Here is an 18,601-nt window from a genome sequence, read left to right on the forward strand (position 1 = left end):
AATATGATGTGATTGGGATTACGGGGACGTGGCTCCAGGATGATCAGGGCTGGGAACTCAACATCCAGGGGTATTCAACATTCAGGAAGGATAGAATAAAAGGAAAAGGAGATGGGGTAGCATTGCTGGTTAAAGAGGAGATTAATGCAATAGTTAGGAAAGACATCAGCTTGGATGATGTGGAATCTATATGGGTAGAGCTGCAGAACACCAAAGGGCAAAAAACCTTAGTGGGAGTTGTGTACAGACCTCCAAACAGTAGTAGTGATGTTGGGGAGGGCATCAAACAGGAAATTAGGGGTGCATGCAATAAAGATGCAGCAGTTATAATGGGTGACTTTAATATGCATATAGATTGGGCTAACCAAACTGGAAGCAATACGGTGGAGGACGATTTCCTGGAGTGCATAAGGGATGGTTTTCTAGACCAATATGTCGAGGAACCAACTAGGGGGGAGGCCATCTTAGACTGGGTGTTGTGTAATGAGAGAGGATTAATTAGCAATCTCATTGTGCGAGGCCCCTTGGGGAAGACTGACCATAATATGGTGGAATTCTGCACTAGGATGGAGAATGAAACAGTTAATTCAGAGACCATGGTCCAGAACTTAAAGAAGGGTAACTTTGAAGGTATGAGGCGTGAATTGGCTAGGATAGATTGGCGAATGATACTTAAGGGGTTGACTGTGGATGGGCAATGGCAGACATTTAGAGACCGCATGGATGAATTACAACAATTGTACATTCCTGTCTGGCGTAAAAATAAAAAAGGGAAGGTGGCTCAACCGTGGCTATCAAGGGAAATCGGGGATAGCATTAAAGCCAAGGAAATGGCATACAAATTGGCCAGAAATAGCAGCAAACCCAGGGACTGGGAGAAATTTAGAACTCAGCAGAGGAGGACAAAGGGTTTGATTAGGGCAGGGAAAATGGAGTACGAGAAGAAGCTTGCAGGGAACATTAAGGCGGATTGCAAAAGTTTCTATAGATATGTAAAGAGAAAAAGGTTAGTAAAGACAAACGTAGGTCCCCTGCAGTCAGAATCAGGGGAAGTCATAACGGGGAACAAAGAAATGGCAGACCAATTGAACAAGTACTTTAGTTCGGTATTCACTAAGGAGGACACAAACAACCTTCCAGATATAAAAGTGGTCAGAGGGTCTAGTAAGGAGGAGGAACTGAGGGAAATCTTTATTAGTCAGGAAATTGTGTTGGGGAAATTGATGGGATTGAAGGCCGATAAATCCCCAGGGCCTGATGGACTGCATCCCAGAGTACTTAAGGAGGTGGCCTTGGAAATAGCGGATGCATTGACAGTCATTTTCCAACATTCCATTGACTCTGGATCAGTTCCTATCGAGTGGAGGGTAGCCAATGTAACCCCACTTTTTAAAAAAAGGAGGGAGAGAGAAAACAGGGAATTATAGACCGGTCAGCCTGACCTCAGTAGTGGGTAAAATGATGGAATCAATTATTAAGGATGTCATAGCAGCGCATTTGGAAAATGGTGACATGATGGGTCCAAGTCAGCATGGATTTGTGAAAGGGAAATCATGCTTGACAAATCTTCTGGAATTTTTTGAGGATGTTTCCAGTAAAGTGGACAAAGGAGAACCAGTTGATGTGGTATATTTGGACTTTCAGAAGGCTTTCGACAAGGTCCCACACAAGAGATTAATGTGCAAAGTTAAAGCACATGGGATTGGGGGTAGTGTGCTGACGTGGATTGAGAACTGGTTGTCAGACAGGAAGCAAAGAGTAGGAGTAAATGGGTACTTTTCAGAATGGCAGGCAGTGACTAGTGGGGTACCGCAAGGTTCTGTGCTGGGGCCCCAGCTGTTTACATTGTACATTAATGATTTAGACGAGGGGATTAAATGTAGTATCTCCAAATTTGCAGATGACACTAAGTTGGGTGGCAGTGTGAGCTGCGAGGAGGATGCTATGAGGCTGCAGAGTGACTTGGATAGGTTAGGTAAGTGGGCAAATGAATGGCAGATGAAGTATAATGTGGATAAATGTGAGGTTATCCACTTTGGTGGTAAAAACAGAGAGACAGACTATTATCTGAATGGTGACAGATTAGGAAAAGGGAAGGTGCAACGAGACCTGGGTGTCATGGTACATCAGTCATTGAAGGTTGGCATGCAGGTACAGCAGGCGGTTAAGAAAGCAAATGGCATGTTGGCCTTCACAGCGAGGGGATTTGAGTACAGGGGCAGGGAGGTGTTGCTACAGTTGTACAGGGCCTTGGCGAGGCCACACCTGGAGTATTGTGTACAGTTTTGGTCTCCTAACTTGAGGAAGGACATTCTTGCTATTGAGGGAGTGCAGTGAAGATTCACCAGACTGATTCCCGGGATGGTGGGACTGACCTATCAAGAAAGACTGGATCAACTGGGCTTGTATTCACTGGAGTTCAGAAGAATGAGAGGGGACCTCATAGAAACGTATAAAATTCTGACGGGGTTAGACAGGTTAGATGCAGGAAGAATGTTCCCAATGTTGGGGAAGTCCAGAACCAGGGGTCATAGTCTGAGGATAAGAGGTAAGCCATTTAGGACCGAGATGAGGAGAAACTTCTTCACCCAGAGAGTGGTGAACCTGTGGAATTCTCTACCACAGAAAGTAGTTGAGGCCAATTCACTAAATATATTCAAAAGGGAGTTAGATGAAGTCCTTACTACTCGGGGGATCAAGGGGTATGGCGAGAAAGCAGGAAGGGGGTAGGCTAGAAGGGCTGAATGGCCTGCTCCTGCACCTATTTTCTATGGTTCTATGATTCTATGTTTCTACATCCACGACTCTTCCGATGCTCTCTGCCACCAGTTTCCAGTTTCCTGGCCCCAACCGTCTCCTTTTCACTATGGACGTCCAATCTCTCGACACTTCCATCCCCCACAGGATGGCCTCAGGGAGCTCCACTTCTTCCTTGAACAGTGGCCCAGCCAGTCCACATTCCCCACCACGTCCCTCCCTCCAGCTGGCTGAACTAGTTCTCACACTGAACAACTTCTCCTTTGACTCCACTCACTTCCTCTAAATTAAAGGTTGGGATTAGGAACCAGCATGGGTGCTAGCTATGCCTGCTTTTTCGTGGCATATGTGGTATATTCTTTGTTCCAGCCCTACTCAGGACCTCTCCCTCACCTCTTTTTCCATTGCATTAATGACAATATCGGTGCCGTTTCCTGCTCTCATCCTGAACTCAAAAATTTCATTCATTTTGCTTCCAATTTCCACCTTTCCCTCACCTTCACATTGTCCATCTTCGACTTCCCAGAAATCGAGGCAGAGGATAAGCTATTGACAAACATTCACTATAAGCTTACTGAATCCCACAGCTTCCTGGACTGCACTTCCTCCCACCCAGCTTCCAGTAAGGACTCTATTCCATTATTCCAGTTTCTCCCTCATCTGTTCTGATGCCACCTTCCATTCTAGTGCTTCCGATAATCTTCCCTTTTTCCTCAACCAAGGATTCTCCTCTACTGTGGTTGACATGGCCCTCGACTATGTCTGCTCCATTTCCCACACTTCTGCTCTCACCCCTACCTCTCCCACAAGCACAATAGGGTTCTCTTTATCCTCACCTTTCACCCCACTAGCCTCCACGTTCAACGGATCATCCTCCACCACCTCCAGCGTGATCCCACCACCAAACACACCTTCCCTTCTCAGCATTCCGAAGGGGTTGCTCCCTCCGCAACATCTTGGTCCACTCTCACCCCCAGCACCCCCTCCCCTTCCCACAGCACCTTTCCTGCAAGCGCAGGAGATGCAACAACTGCCCTTTTACCTCCTCCCTTCCCACTGTCCAGGGCCTCAAATACTCCTTCCAGGTGAAATAGCGATTTACTTGTACTTCTTCCAATTTAGTATACTGTATTCACTGCTCACGATGTGATCTCCTCTACATTGGGGAGCCCAAATGCAGATTGGGTGGGCACTTTGCAGAACACCTCCATTCAATCCCTAAGCGTAACCCCGAGCCTCCAGTTGCCGGTCACTTTAATTCTCCGCTCCACTCAGATCTTTTCATTCTCGGCCTCGTATACGGTTCCAACGAAGCTCAAGGAACAGCACCTCATCTTTCAGTTAGGCACTTTACTGCCTTCTTGATTCAACATTGAGTTCAATAATTTCAGGCCATAACCTCTGTCCGTATTTTTTTGCCCCCCCCCCCCCATGGCAGCTGATCATGATTCTGCCATTGCCATTTACACCTCATCTAGACTTAACTTTTGTTTCTTAACTTGCCCCATTACCATCTACTTTTGGCTCCTAATCCCTTCTGCCATCCATCATATCAAAGACCTTCCCTTTTGTTCTTTCCTTCCCAACCCCCTTTCCCTACACTTGCTTAAAAATTCTGACGAAGGGTCAGCGGCCTAAAACATTAACTCGGTTTCTCTCTCCACAGATGCTGCCTGACCCGCTGAGTGTTTCCAGCACTTTGTTTATATTTCAGATTTCCAGCATCTGCAGTATTTTGCTTTTGCATAAATACCCGTTGTTCTTCAAAGGACTAGTAACTTGATTAGCACTTACAACTAAGTTTCTGAACCGTGGCTCTTCCACTGATCAAAAGAACCTGCCTGCATTCTCAGACAACTGGATTCTACACTTCCTCTTGATGTTTAGTTAAGGGTGGTTGGGGGGGGGGGGGGGGGGGGGGGGGGGAGAAAGGGAAATCAGCTTCAATCTTAATTCCAGTTGCTCCAAAATTATACAACTTAAAATTCAGAATATTTTTCTTGTTTGATGCAGGATGAAAACTCGTGTGTCATCACAGCATCTAAATGTTTCAATATCCATTCTACATGTTGGCACACCTTTTATTTGGTCAAGAGCTCCCTACAAGATCAGAAGATCGGTTCAGATGAAAGAGCTCCTTTCATCCTTCCAGGAGCACCAACCCTACTATTTTGGCTCAGAGGCAGGAAGCAAAGGGTAATGGTTGATGGGTGTTTTTGTGACTGGAAAGCTGGATACCGTGGAGTTCCGCAGGATTCGGTGCTGGGTCCCTTGCTTTTTGTGGTATATATTAATGACTTGGATTTGAATACATTTATCCTGTGCATAGATTATGCCGCCGCCACACATAGCAGGCCGGGGCCATCAGAGGGAGCAGCGTGCGGCGGCATATCACTGCAGGAGAGCGACGGCTGCAAAGTCAGGTCGCTCATTGCAGTGCAAGCATGCACAGCAGGAGGGGCAAAGGAGCAGCAAGCGTTTGTAGAAGGAAGTGACCGGGGCCCAGGAGAGGCATGAGTTTGGGGCTCAGAAGAGGAGAGGGCCCAGGGGCAGCACGGCTGAGCCCACAGTGCGCGCGCGCGCTCGGTCCGTGCAGCAGAGCTGGTCTCCAGTCGTCTTGGTTAATCCTTGCCACTGGACCAAGACCTAGCTCTGTTGCACCAATGTGGTGGCTGGTGTGCAACAGTTACCACACGTTAAAAAAAAATCCACGCACAGGTCTCTTCCACCCTCCAAGATGTAGTTCGGGACCTGGAATATTAGGTCCTTCATTGAAACACCTGTGAACTCATCCCTTTTTGGCGTGGAAGCAAGTCATCCTCGCTTCGAGGGACTGCCTATGACGATGGATTTGAATGTTGGGGGTATGATTGAGAAGTTTGCAGATGATACTAAAATAGGCTGTGTAGTTGATAATGAAGAAGAAAGCTGCAGACTGCAGGAAGATATCAATGCACTGGTCAGATGGGCAGAACAGTGGCAAATGGAATTCAATCCGGGCAAGTGTGAGGTAATGCATCTGGGGAGGTCTAACAAGGCAAGGGAATACACATTAAATGGTACAACACTGAAAAGTGTAGAGAAACAAAGGGACCTTGGAGTACAGGTCCACAGATGCCTAAAGGTAGCAGGCCAGGTAGATAAGATGGTTAAGGTGGCATATGGAACACTTGCCATTATTAGTCGAGGCATGGAATACAAGAGCAAGGAGGTTATGCTTGAACTGTATAAAACACTGGTTAGGCCGCAGCTGGGGTACTGTGTGCAGTTCTGGTCACCGCATTACAGGAAAGATGTGATTGCACGGGAAATGGTGCAGAGGAGATTTACAAGAATGTTGCCTGGACTGGAGAATTTTGGCTATGAGGAAAGATTAGTGATGCTGGGTCGTTTTCTTTGGAACACAGGAGGCTGAGGGGAGATCTGATTGAGGTGCATAAAATTATGAGGGGTGTGGACAGAGTGGTTAGGAAGGACCTGCTTCCCTTGGCAGAGGGGTCAACAACCAGGGGGCATAGATTTAAAGTAATTGGGGGGGAGATTTAGAGATGCGAGGGGAAATTTCTTCACCTAAAGGGTGGTGGGAGTCTGGAACTCACTGCCTGAAAGGGTGGTAGAGGCAGAAACCCTCACCACATTTAAAAAATACTTGGATGTGCACTTAAAGTGCCCAAATTTAGCCAGTACAGATTTCTGGCACACACAACAGAGGTGCGCTGCTTTTGTAGAACTCCAAGGGCGCCAAAAATCTTCGGGCCGAGTTTGGCCACTCCCCAGCCTCTCCTCCATGGTGGCGTAGAGTGACAACTGGACTCAGGGCGGAGCCAGGTACCGGCACTGTTCCTCTGCACATGCACGCTAGAGTGTGCACGCATACGCAGCAGCTCCTAGCCCCCAGGATCCGAGTGTGTGAGATGCAGGCTGTGTGGGAGGAGACGACGCTCGCCGTCCCTATCCCAGGCCGAGTGGCCGGGGCCGGCTGCTGCCTTTCCGCGTTGAGAGCTACAGGAGACAGGTTGGTGGGGGGGGGGGGGGGGGGGGGGGGTTTAAATCCGGCAGGCAGGGGGATGGGGAGGGGTTTGATCTGGCAGGTGAGGGGAGCTCCCGCACCGGCCGGGGCGGGTCCGCTGTGGATCTCTTCCCTCCTCCCGTTAAGATGCCGCGTTCACCACTCACCACCCCCAGCCCCCCCCTCAGTCTGCCACGTTGTGCCTCCCCACCCCTGTTCAGATGCCATGTTCTCTCGCACCTATCCCAGGCCGAAGGGACTCCCGCTGCCGAGTTTAGTTGAAGGTGGGATTTACTTCAGTTCTTTATTTTTTGTTGAATGCTTATTACTTTTTGTGCTTTGTTTGGTGCTTGGTGGTGCTTTCAATATAGTTACTTGCGCCGATTCCTAAACTCTAGCTAAGATTTTTCTGTGCGGACAGAAGTAGCAACATACGCTGGCTCAAGTTAGTTTGGAACAACTATTTGCTGGCCAACCTCGCTAAAATGGCCAAAACAGGCGTAAGTGGCTAGGAATGCCGCCTTTTGTAAAAAAAAACTAATCTTAAAAAAAACCTAAGCAACTCACTTACAGTGGCACAAATTAAATGGCCAGAATTGCAACTAAAAAGATACTCCAGAAAAATCAAGTTGCTCCAAAAATACACAGAGCAACTCCTGGGGAAATTTGGGCCCAAAGTGCCATAACCTACAGGGCTATGGACCAAGAGCTGGAAAGTGGGATTAAGCTGGATGGCTCTTGGTCAGCCGGTGCGGACACAATGGACCGAAATGGCCTCCTGCCATGTTGTAAATTTCTATGATTTTATAATACACAATTTCAACATAACAACCAAATAGATATGTTTCATATCTCTTTCGAACAATGGTGCCTCTGAAAATGTAGCACTGCTTCAGTAACATACGAATGTCAATCTAGGTTATGTACTCAAGTCCCACTGTGGGACTCTACCCTTTAACCTTGTGAAGCAGCAGCACGGGTGCTACCAACTGAGCCATGTGTAGATTTACAACTTGAGCACATGCCAATTTCTGCATGACCTCTTCATGGTTCAAATAACAGTGGGCATAAATGAAAAATTAGGAGCAAGATGGGAAGTCAGGAGGAAATCATTCACGCAAAGAATACCAAAGTCATGAAACATGTTATTTGGGAAGTCCATGCAAGTGGCAATGTTCTTGGTCAAGAAATAATTGGCTGTGTTTCCAGAGAAAAGGGATTTACGAACCAATATAAAACACGAGTTCAGCCCCAACTGAAGTATTGTGTCCAATTCTGGACGCCACACTTTAGAAAGGACGTGAAGGCTTTGGAGAGGGTACACAGGAGTTTTACTAGAATGGTTCCAGAAATGAGGGATTACAGTTAAGTGGATAGACTTGAGAAGCTTGGGTTGTTCTCCTTAGAGTGGAAAATGCGAAGAGGGACATATGAAATATGGCAGGAGTAGGCCATACAGCCCCCTCGAGCTTGCTCCGCCGTTTAATACAATCATAGTTGATCCGATTATGGACTCGGGTCCACTTCCCTGTCCACTTCCCATAACCTCTTATTCCCTTAAGAAATTGTCTATCTCTGTCTTAAATTTATTCAATGACCCAGCTTTCTGAGGCAGCGAATTCCACAGATTTACAACTCTCAGAAGAAATTTCTCCTCATCTCAGTTTTAAATGGGTGACCCTTTATTATGAGATTATGCCCCTAGTTCTAGTCTCCCCTATCAGTGGAAATATCCTCCCCGCATCCACCTTGGCAAGCCCACACAATCATATAAGTTTTGATAAGATCACCTCTCATTCTTCTGAATTCCAACGAGTAGAGGCCCAACCTACTCAACCTTTCCTCATAAGCCAACCCCCTCATCTCCGGAATCAACCTAGTGAACCTTCTCTGAACTGCCTCCAAAGCAAGTATATCCTTTCTTAAATATGGAAACCAAAACTGCACGCAGTATTCCAGGTGTGGCCTCACCAATACCCTATATAACTGTAGCAAGACTTCCCTGCTTTTATACTCCATCCCCTTTGCAATAAAGGCCAAGATTCCATTGGCCTTCCTGATCACTTGCTGTACCTGCATACTATCCTTTTGTGTTTCATGCACCAGGACCCCCAGGTCCTGCTGTACTGCAGCACTTTACAATTTTTCTCCATTTAAATAATAACTTGTTCTTCGATTTTTTTTCTGCCAAAGTGCAACATTATACTCCATCTGCCAAATTTTTGCCCAATCACTTAGCCTGTCTATGTCCTTTTGCAGGTTTGTGTGTGTCCTCCTCACATATTGCTTTCCCTCCCATCTTTGTACCATCAGCAAACTTGGCTAGGTTACACTCGGTCTCTTCATCCAAGTCGTTAATATAGATTGTAAATAGTTGAGGACCCAGCACCGATCCCTGCAGCACCCCACTAGTTACTGATTGCCAACCCGAGAATGAACCATTTATCCCGACTCTCTGTTTTCTGTTTGTTAGCCAACCCTCTATCCATGCTAATATATTACCCCCAACCCCGTGAACTTTTATCTTGTGCAGTAACCTTTTATGTGGCACCTTGTCAAATACCTCGAAGTCCAAATACACCATATCCTCTGGTTCCCCTTTATCCACCCTGTTCGTTACATCCTCAAAATTTGTCAAACATGACTTCCCCTTCACAAATCCATGCTGACTCTGCCTGACCAAATAATGCTTTTCCAAATGTCCTGCTACTGCTTCTTTAATAATGGACTCCAGCATTTCCCCAACAACAGATGTTAGGAAATTATAGGCCAGTTAGCCTACTTTTTGAATGCCTCCTTTTTAAAAAAAAAATAGGAGCATTACATTTGCAGTTTTCCAATCTGCTGGGACCTCCCTAGAATCCAGGGAATTTTGGTAAATTACAACCAATGCATCCTCTATCCTTGCTGCTACTTCTCTTAAGAACCTGGGATGAAAGCCATCAGGTCCTGAGGATTTATCCACCTTTAGTCCCATTATCTTGCCAAGTACCAACTTCTCATGATTGTGTTAAGTTCCTCCTCTGCCCCTCCCCACCCCCATAGCCCCTTGACTATCCATTGTTGGGGTATTGTTAGTGTTCTTTACCGTAAAATATTTGTTCAGAGTTTCTGCCATCTCCATGTTCCCCATTAGTAATTCCCCGGTCTCGTTCTCTAAAAGGGACCAACATTTACTTTAGCCACTCTCTTCCTTTTTATATACCTATAGAAACTCTTGCTACCTGTTTTTACATTTCGTGCTAGTTTACTTTCATAATCTATCTTCCCTTTCTTAATCATTTCTTTAGTCATCCTTTGCTGGCTTTTAAAAGCTTCTCAATCTTCTGTCCTCCCACTAGTTTTGGCCACTTTGTATGCCCTTGTTTTTAAATTGGATACCGTCCTTTATTTCTTTAGTTAGCCACGGATGGCTCTTTTCTTTACACCCTTTTCTCCTCACTGGAATATATCTTTCGAGTTGTGAAATATCTCCTAAATGTACACCACTGTTCATCAACCGTCCTACACTTTAGTCTATTTTTCCAGTCCACTTTAGCCAACTCTGCTCTCATACCTTCATAGTCTCCTTTATTTAAACTTAGGACACTGGTTTGAGATCCAACCTTCTCACCCCCCATCTGAATTTGAAATTCAACCATGCTATGATCACTTATTCCAAGGGGATCCTTTACTAGGAGATTGTTTATTAATCCTGTCTCATTACACAGGACCACATCCAAGATAACCTGTCCCCTGGTTGATTCCGTTACATACTGCTCAAGGAACCCGTCCCTACGCACTCAATGAACAACTCCTCAAGGCTACCCTGACCAATTTGATTTGTCCAATCAATATGGAGGTTAAAATCACCCATGATTATTGCTGTTCCCTTTTTACAAGCCACCACTATTTCCTGGTTTATACTCCGACCAACAGAGTTGCTACTGTTAGGGGACCAATAGACTATGCTCACCCGTGACTTTTTTTCCCCTTATTATTCAGAGTTAAACACGTGGCTCAAAGATTGGTGTGGGAGAAGTGGGTTTTGGTTCGTGGGACACTGGCACCAGTCAACATAATCATCATCATCATCCAGTCCCTCAAAATCGAGGAAGACTTGCTTCCACTCTGAGTTCTTAGGTGACTGAACAGTCCAATACAGGAATTACAATCGCTGTCACAGATGGGACAGACAGTCGGTGAAGGCAAGGGTGGGTGGGAAGACTGGTTTGCCGCACGCTCCTTCCGCTGCCTGCGCTTGATTTCTGCATGCTCTCGGCGACGAGACTCAAGGTGTTCAGCGCCCTCCCGGATGCTCTTCCTCCACTTAGGGCGGGCTTTGGCCAGGGACTCCCAGGTGTTGGTGGGGATGTTGCATTTTATCAAGGAGGCTTTGAGGGTGTCCTTGAAACATTTCCTCTGCCCACCTGGGGCTCGCTTGCCATGTAGGAGTTCCGAGAAGAGCGCTTGCTTTGGGAGTCTTGTGTCAGGCATGCGGACAATGTGGTCTGACCAACGGAGCTGGTCAAGTGTGGTCAGTGCTTCTATGCTGGGGGTGTTGTCCTGATCGAGGACGCCAACGTTGGTGTGTCTGTCCTCCCAGGGGATTTGCAGGATCTTGCGGAGACATCGTTGGTGGTATTTCTCCAGCGATTTGAGGTGTCTACTTATATATGGTCCACGTCTCTGAGCCATACAGGAGGACGGGTATTACTTCAGCCGTGTAGACCATGAGCTTGTTACCAGATTTGAGAGCCTGATCTTCGAACACTCTCTTCCTCAGGCAGCCAAAGGCTGCGCTGGTGCACTGGAGGCGGTGTCAAACCTCATCGTTGACATTTGCCCTTGCTGATAATAGGCTCCTGAGGTATGGAAAGTGGTCCACATTATCCAGGGCCACACCGTGGATCTTGATGACTGGGGGGGGGGGGGGGGGGGGGGGCAGTGCTGTGTCGAGGGGGGGGGGGGGTCAGATTGGTGGAGGACCTTTGTCTTACGGATCAGTACTGGGGTAAGAGGGAGCTGTTCCGTTCGGACAGGCTCCACTTAGACCGTGCTGGGACTAGGGTCCCTCAAATCAAATAACTAGGGCTGTAGAGAGGGCTTTAAACGAATTAGTGGGGGGGGGGGGGGGCGGGGGGGAGGGAGAATTCAGTGAGCGAAAATTTAAGTAGTCAAATAACAAGGAGAAGGCAATAGATCAGGGTAGCACTGGGAGAAATGAAAACCAGAGCGTGCCAGAATATACAAACATAAAGGTGAATCAGAAAGTAGAGTCAAAGCAGAAAAAAAGAGTAAATTTTTTTTTAAAAAAGCTCTTTATCTGAATGCACGCAGCATTCGTAACAAAATAGATGAGTTGACGTCACAAATAGATACAAATGGGTATGATCTGATAGTCATTACAGAGACGTGGTTGCAAAGTGACTAGGACTGGGAACTAAATATTGTGGAGTACTTGACAATTCAATGATAGTCAGAAAGGAAAAGAAGGTGGGGTAGCTAATGGATGAGATCAGTGCATTAGTGAGAAACGATATTGGCTCAGAGGATCAAGATGCTGAATCAGTTTGGGTGGCGATAAGGAATAATAAGGGGAAAAAGTTGCTGGTGAGTGTAGCCTATAGGCTCCCTAACAGTAGTTACACTGTAGGGCGGAGTATAAATCAAGAAATAATGGAGGCTTGTAATAAAGGAACGGCAATAATAACCTTCATATTGATTGGACAAAGCAAATGGGCCAGTGTAGCCTTGAGGGAGAGTTCATAGAGTGTATCCAGGACAGTTTCCTTGAATAGTAAGTTGCAGAACCAACCAGGGAGCAGGCTATCTTAGATCTGATACTGTGTAATGAGACAGGATTAATAAATAACCTCGTAGTGAAGGATCCTCTAGGAATGAGTGGCCATAACATGGTTGAATTTCAAATTCAGTTGGAGGGTGAGAAAGTTGGATCTCAAACCAGCATCCTAAGCTTAAAAAAAAGGAGACTACAAAGGTATGAAGGCAGAGTTGGCGAAAGTGGACTAGGAATATAGATTAAAGAGGGAACAGTTGATGAACAGGGGCAAACATTTAAGGAGATATTTCATAACTCGCAACAAAAATATATCCCAATGAGAAGGAATGATTGTAAGAGAAGGGATAACCATCCGTGGCTAACTAGGGAAATAAGGGATGGCATCAAATTGAAAACAAGGGCATACAATATGGCCAAGACTAATGGGAGGCCAGAGGATTGGGAAACTTTTAAAGGCCTGCAAAGAACAACTAAAAAAAAATGATAAAGGAGAGGGAAGATAGATTGTGAAAGTAAACTAGCACAAAATATAAAAACAGATAGTAAGAGTTTCTACAGGTACAAAAAAGAAAAAAAGAGTGGCTAAAATAAATGTTGGTCTCTTGGAGGATGAGATTGGGGAATTAATAATACAGAACAGGGAAATGACAGAGACGTTGAACAAATATTTTGTATTGGTCTTCACGGTAGAAGACACTAAAAACATCCCAATAGTGGATAATCAAGGCTCTATAGGGACAATCACTGTCACTAATGAAGTAGTACTCAGTAAAATAATGGGACTAAAGGTGGACAAATCCCCTGGACCTGATGGCTTACATCCTCGGGTCTTAAAAGAAGTGGCTGCAGAGATAGTGGATGCATTGGTTGCAATCTATCAAAATTCCATGGATTCTGGGGCGGTCCCTGCGGATTGGAAAACCGCAAATGTAACGCCCCTATTTAAAACAGGAGGCAGACAAAAAGCAGGAAACTATAGACCAGTTAGCCTAACATCTGTCATTGCAAAAATGCTGAAGTCCATTATTAAGGAAGCAGTAGCGGAACATTTGGAAAAGCATATTTCAATCAAGCAGTGTCAGCATGGTTCTATGAAAGGGAAATCGTGTTTGACAAATTTTCTGGAGTTTTTTGAGGATGTAACAAGCAGAGTGGATAAGGGGGAACCAGTGGATGTGGTGTATTTGGATTTCCAGAAGGCATTCGATAAGGTGCCACATAAAAGGTTACTGCGCAAGATAAAAGTTCATGTGGTTGGGGATAATATATTAGCATGGAATTGGCTAACTAACAGAAAATAGAGAATCAGGATAAATGGGTCATTTTCTGGTTGGCAAACAGTGACTAGTGGGGTACTGTAGGGATCGGTGCTGGGTCCTCAACTATTTACAATCTATATTAATGACTTGGATGAAGAGAGAGAGTGTAATGTAGTCAAGTTTGCTGATGATACAAAGATGGGTGGGAAAGCAAGTTGTAAGGATGACACAAAAAATTACAAAGGGATGTAGACAGGCTAAGTGAGTGGGCAAAATTTTGGCACATGGAGTATAATGTGGGAAAATGTGAGGGTATCCACTTTGACAGAAATAATAGAAAAGCAAATTATAATTTAAATGGAGAAAAATTGCAAAGTGCTGCAGTACAGGGGGACCTAGGGGTCTTTATGCATGAAACACAAAAAGTTAGTATGCAGGTAACAGCAAGTAATCAGGAAGGCAAATGGAATGTTGGCCTTTATTGCAAAGGGGAAGTATAAAAGCAGAGAAGTCCTGCTACAACTGTACAGGGTATTGATAAGGCCACACCTAGAGTACTGCGTACAGTTTTGGTCTCTGTATTTAAAGAACGATATACTTGCATTAGAGGCTGTTCAGAGAAGGTTCACTAGGTTGTTTCTGGAGATGAGGGGGTTGAAGGTAGGTTGAGCCTATACACATTGAAGTTCAGAAGAATGAGAGGTAATCTTATTGAAACATACAAGATAATGAGGGGGCTCGACAAGGTGGATGCAGAGAGGATATTTCCACTCATAGGGGAAACTAAAACTAGGGGACATAGAATATGGGGCCGGCCATTTAAAACTGAGATGAGGAGGAATTTCTTCTCTCAGAGGGTTATAAATCTATGGAATTCTCTGCCCCAGAGAGCTGTGGAGGCTGGGTCATTGAATATACTTAAGGTGTAGAGAGAGATTTTTGAGCGATAAGGGATTAAAGGGTTACGGGGAGCAGGCAGGAAAGTGGAGCAAAGTCCATGATCAGATCAGCCATGATCTTATTGAAGGCTCGAGGGGTCAAATGGCCTACTCCTGCTCCTATTTCTTATGTTCTTAATGGGTAGCATACTCGCCTCTGAATCAGAAGGTTGTGGGTTCAAGTCCCACTCCAGGAACTTGAGCACATAAATCTAGGCTGACACTCCAGTGCAGTGCTGAACGAGTGCTGCACTGTCGGAGGCGCCGTCTTTCAGATGAAACGTTAAACCGAGGCCCTTTCCCCGTTTGCCCTCTCAGGTGGACGTAAAAGATCTCATGGCACTATTTCGAAGAAGAGCAGGGATGTTATCCCCGGTGTCCTGGCCAATATTTATTTATCCTCACTCAACATAACAAAAAAAAGATTATCTGCTCATGCCACATTGCTGTTTGAGAGTTTACTGTGCACAAGTTGGCTGTCACGTTTCCCACATTACAAGTGACTACACTCCAAAAGTACTTTGTTGGCTGTATAGCACTTTGAGACGTCCAGTGGTCATGAAAGGTACTATATAAATGCAAGTCTTCTTTCTTCTCATTACCAGGTTTCCTGTCTGAGAATTATGCAATGGGATTGGATGTTTAGAAAGCTTATTGACATTGGAGCAGCATTGCACTCGGGATTTCCCCCTAAAGAGCACTGAAATCACTTGAACATCACAAAAGGCAAACTTATCACCAGAGATCGCGAGATTTCTGTGGGCAGCTTTCTTTGGAGGGCCAGCCACGAAGGCCTTTGCTTCACCGATGACCACAAAATCTTGGCCTCTGTCTCTGTACTGTACTGAAGTGTCGGTTTTCATCTGTGTAGTACTCTTCCTTGTGTAGAAGGAAGAGTACTAACAACAGAGTTGGAGCTGACACTTGCCATCCCTGCACATATCCCAGCATTTGTTACAAAGGGTCATCCTCAGGTGATCCACCCCAAAATGCTGCAAACCAACCTAAACATAGAAAATAGGGTGCAGGAGTAAGCCATTCGGCTCTTTGAGTCTGCATCACCATTCAATAAGATCATGGCTGATCAGTCACCTCAGTACCCCTTTCCTCCTAAAATACTGCAGAAAAAAAAGTGGGTTAAGGCAAATCTAATTTAAAAGTTTAAAGAACAAAAAACCGCTTCCTGCTTTTTGGTTTTGACTTCCTGATACGAATTGGAACAAGTTGCTCATGTACACGGAAATCTAGCTGGCGTAGTTGTCCAAAATAAAACCCCACAAGGTACACCAGTGAGACATTTATTGCCAAAGGTTTAGGGTTAAGGAACGCCCAGAGTTAAATGGAGATGTTGTGTTATCCAACAGCAGTCACTATTTTAGCTTCCCAGTGGGTTTAAAAAGGGAACACGTTAAATGACTTTAAATGTATGTGAAGTAAGAGCATGTTTGCAACCGATAAGGCCATGGATTGGAGTGAGATGCAGGTGCAAGGTTATTCTAGGCGCTGCTACAGCTTTCCCGACGGTCACCTCACGACACACGAAGGCTGCCAAGACAGACTGGGCGGGCGGCCTCCATCCCTCGTGGGAGGGAAACCAGGCCACCATCAACGAGAAACACATTACAATCATTCAACCTCTCTGCTTCGTCTTTTAAATTAAAAAAAATAGAGGATTACACAAACCTGGCTTCGGCCTCTTCAAATCCGCTCCGTCCCGTCCGCACAACGGCTATTCCAGCCTCCGCATCCTCGCCGCATGCCGACCCCGCCCCCCGGGTAATGATGGACACCCGCGCCCGCCAATAGAAAGCGCGACCATCACCCGAGCCGCCAATGGAAAGCGCGACTGTCTCCCGAGCCGCCAATGGAAAGCGCGACCGTAACCCAAGCCGCCAATCGTCTCCCCCTTCACGGTTAGGGGGATTCCGCCCACTTTTAATACAGGAGTGTCGAATGGAACAAGAGCCGCCATTGGCTGTCCAAAGTGAAGCCCTCTTGCACGTCAATTTACTGATAAGGCACTACAGTGGCAGTCCACAGAATTGTTCAGATCATTGCTAGCAGCTGAATCATCATCATAGGCAGGCCCTCGGAATCGAGGAAGACATGCTTCCACTCGAAAAATGAGTCCTTAGGTGGCTGTACAATCCAATACGGGAATTACAGTCTCTGTCACAGGTGGGGCAGATAGTCATTGAGGGAAAGGATGGGTGGGACAGGTTTGCCGCACGCTCTTTCCGCTGTCTGCATTTGATTTCTGCATGCTCTCGGCGATGAGACTCGAGGTGCTGAGCGCCCTCCCGGATACTTTTCCTCCACTTAGGGAGGTCTTTGGCCAGGGACTCCCAGGTGTCAGTGGGGATGTTGCATTTTATCAAGGAGGCTTTGAGGTGTCCTTGTAACGTTTCCTCTGCCCATCTTGAGCTCACCTGCCATGTAGAGCACTTGCTTTGGGAGTCTTGTGTCAGGCATGTGAACAATGTGGCCCGCCCAGTGGAGCTGGTTGAGTGTGGTCAGTGCTTCTATGCTGGGAATGTTGGCCTGATCGAGGATGCTAACATTGGTGCGTCTGTCCTCCCAGAGGATTTGCAGGATTTTGCAGAGACATCGTTGGTGGTATTTCTCCAGCGATTTGCAGTAGCTCACTGCAGTAGCTGCCAATTTACCACATCACAAGGTCAGAATTTTGAGCAAAAGAAGAGGGCGACCAGCTGGCAAATTCATTAGATTAAATATTTTTTCCCCAAGGAGACATGTACAGGTAACAGTTTGCTTTTTTCCATCAATAAAGTAGACACTTGAGGTTATTTAGCGCCTTTATATAGCAACCATCGAATGTCCCAAAACGTATTACAGACAATGAAGTACTTTTTGAAGTGTAGTCACTGTTGTAATGTAGGAAACGCTTTAGCCAATTAGTGCACAGCAAGCTCCCACAAACAGCAATGTGATAATGACCAGATAATCTGTTTTTTTATGTCATGTTGATTGAGGGATAAATATTGGCCAGGACATCAGGAATAATTCCCCCGCTCTTCTTCTAATTAGAGCCATGGGATCTTTTATGTCCACTTGAGAGAGCAGACAGGGCCTCAGTTTAACGTCTCATCCAAAAGATGGCACCTCCGACAGTGTAGCGCTCCCTTAGCACTGCACTGGAGTGTCGGCCGAGATTTTTGTTCTCAAGAGTGGGACTTGAACCCACAGCGTTTTGACTCAGAGTTGAGAGTGTTGTCGAGGAGGCGGAGCGGGGAGATCGAGGCGTCCTACAAAAGGCCCAGGAGTCGGGAGGCTCGGGAGTTCGAGTGTCATCGAGGAGGCAGAGCGGGGAGATCGAGGCGGCCCACAAAAGGCCCAGGAATCGGGAGGCTCGAGCAGGCGGAGCAGGGAGATCGTGGTGGCCTACAAAAGGCCCAGAAGTTGGGAGGCTCAGGAGTTCGAGTGTCGTCGAGGAGGCAGAGTGGAGAGATCGAGGTGGCCTACAAAAGGCCCAGGTGTCGGGAGGCTCGGGAGTTCGAGTGTTGTCGAGGAGGCGGAGCGGGGAGATCGAGGCGGCCTACTAAAAGCCCAGGTGTCGGGAGGCTCAGGAGTTCGAATGTCATCGAGGGGGCGGAGCAGGGACATCGAGGCAGCCTACAAAAGGCCCAGGAGTCGGGAGGCTCGGGAGTTCGAGTGTCGTTGAGGGGGCGGAGCAGGGAGATCGAGGCAGCCTACAAAAGGCCCAGGAGTCGGGAGTTTGAGTGTCGTCGAGCAGGTCAGCCGGTGCAGCTGCAGCAGGGTGGCAAAAAGAAGTAGAAAGAAATAGAAAGGTGACGTCACAGACAAGGGGTAAGTGATTGGCTGGTGATTGGTGAGT

The 18,601-nt window shown here is 46.4% G+C and overlaps 1 protein-coding gene across 2 annotated transcripts in view; it reads right to left on the reverse strand.

Annotated features, from left to right (window-relative positions):
- The window catches only part of LOC139276182 (transmembrane protein 50B), a 107,028-nt gene extending 90,514 nt beyond the window's left edge, over window positions 1-16,514 (reverse strand). For both annotated transcript variants that reach the window (XR_011595839.1, XM_070893770.1), the window contains exon 1: window positions 16,429-16,514. The gene's annotated coding sequence lies outside the window, so the exon portion shown is untranslated. The remainder of the gene's footprint in view (window positions 1-16,428) is intronic.
- Window positions 16,515-18,601: the final 2,087 nt, after the last annotated feature.

This window comes from Pristiophorus japonicus, chromosome 11, assembly GCF_044704955.1.
Source record: "Pristiophorus japonicus isolate sPriJap1 chromosome 11, sPriJap1.hap1, whole genome shotgun sequence".
NCBI lineage: Eukaryota > Metazoa > Chordata > Chondrichthyes > Pristiophoridae > Pristiophorus > Pristiophorus japonicus.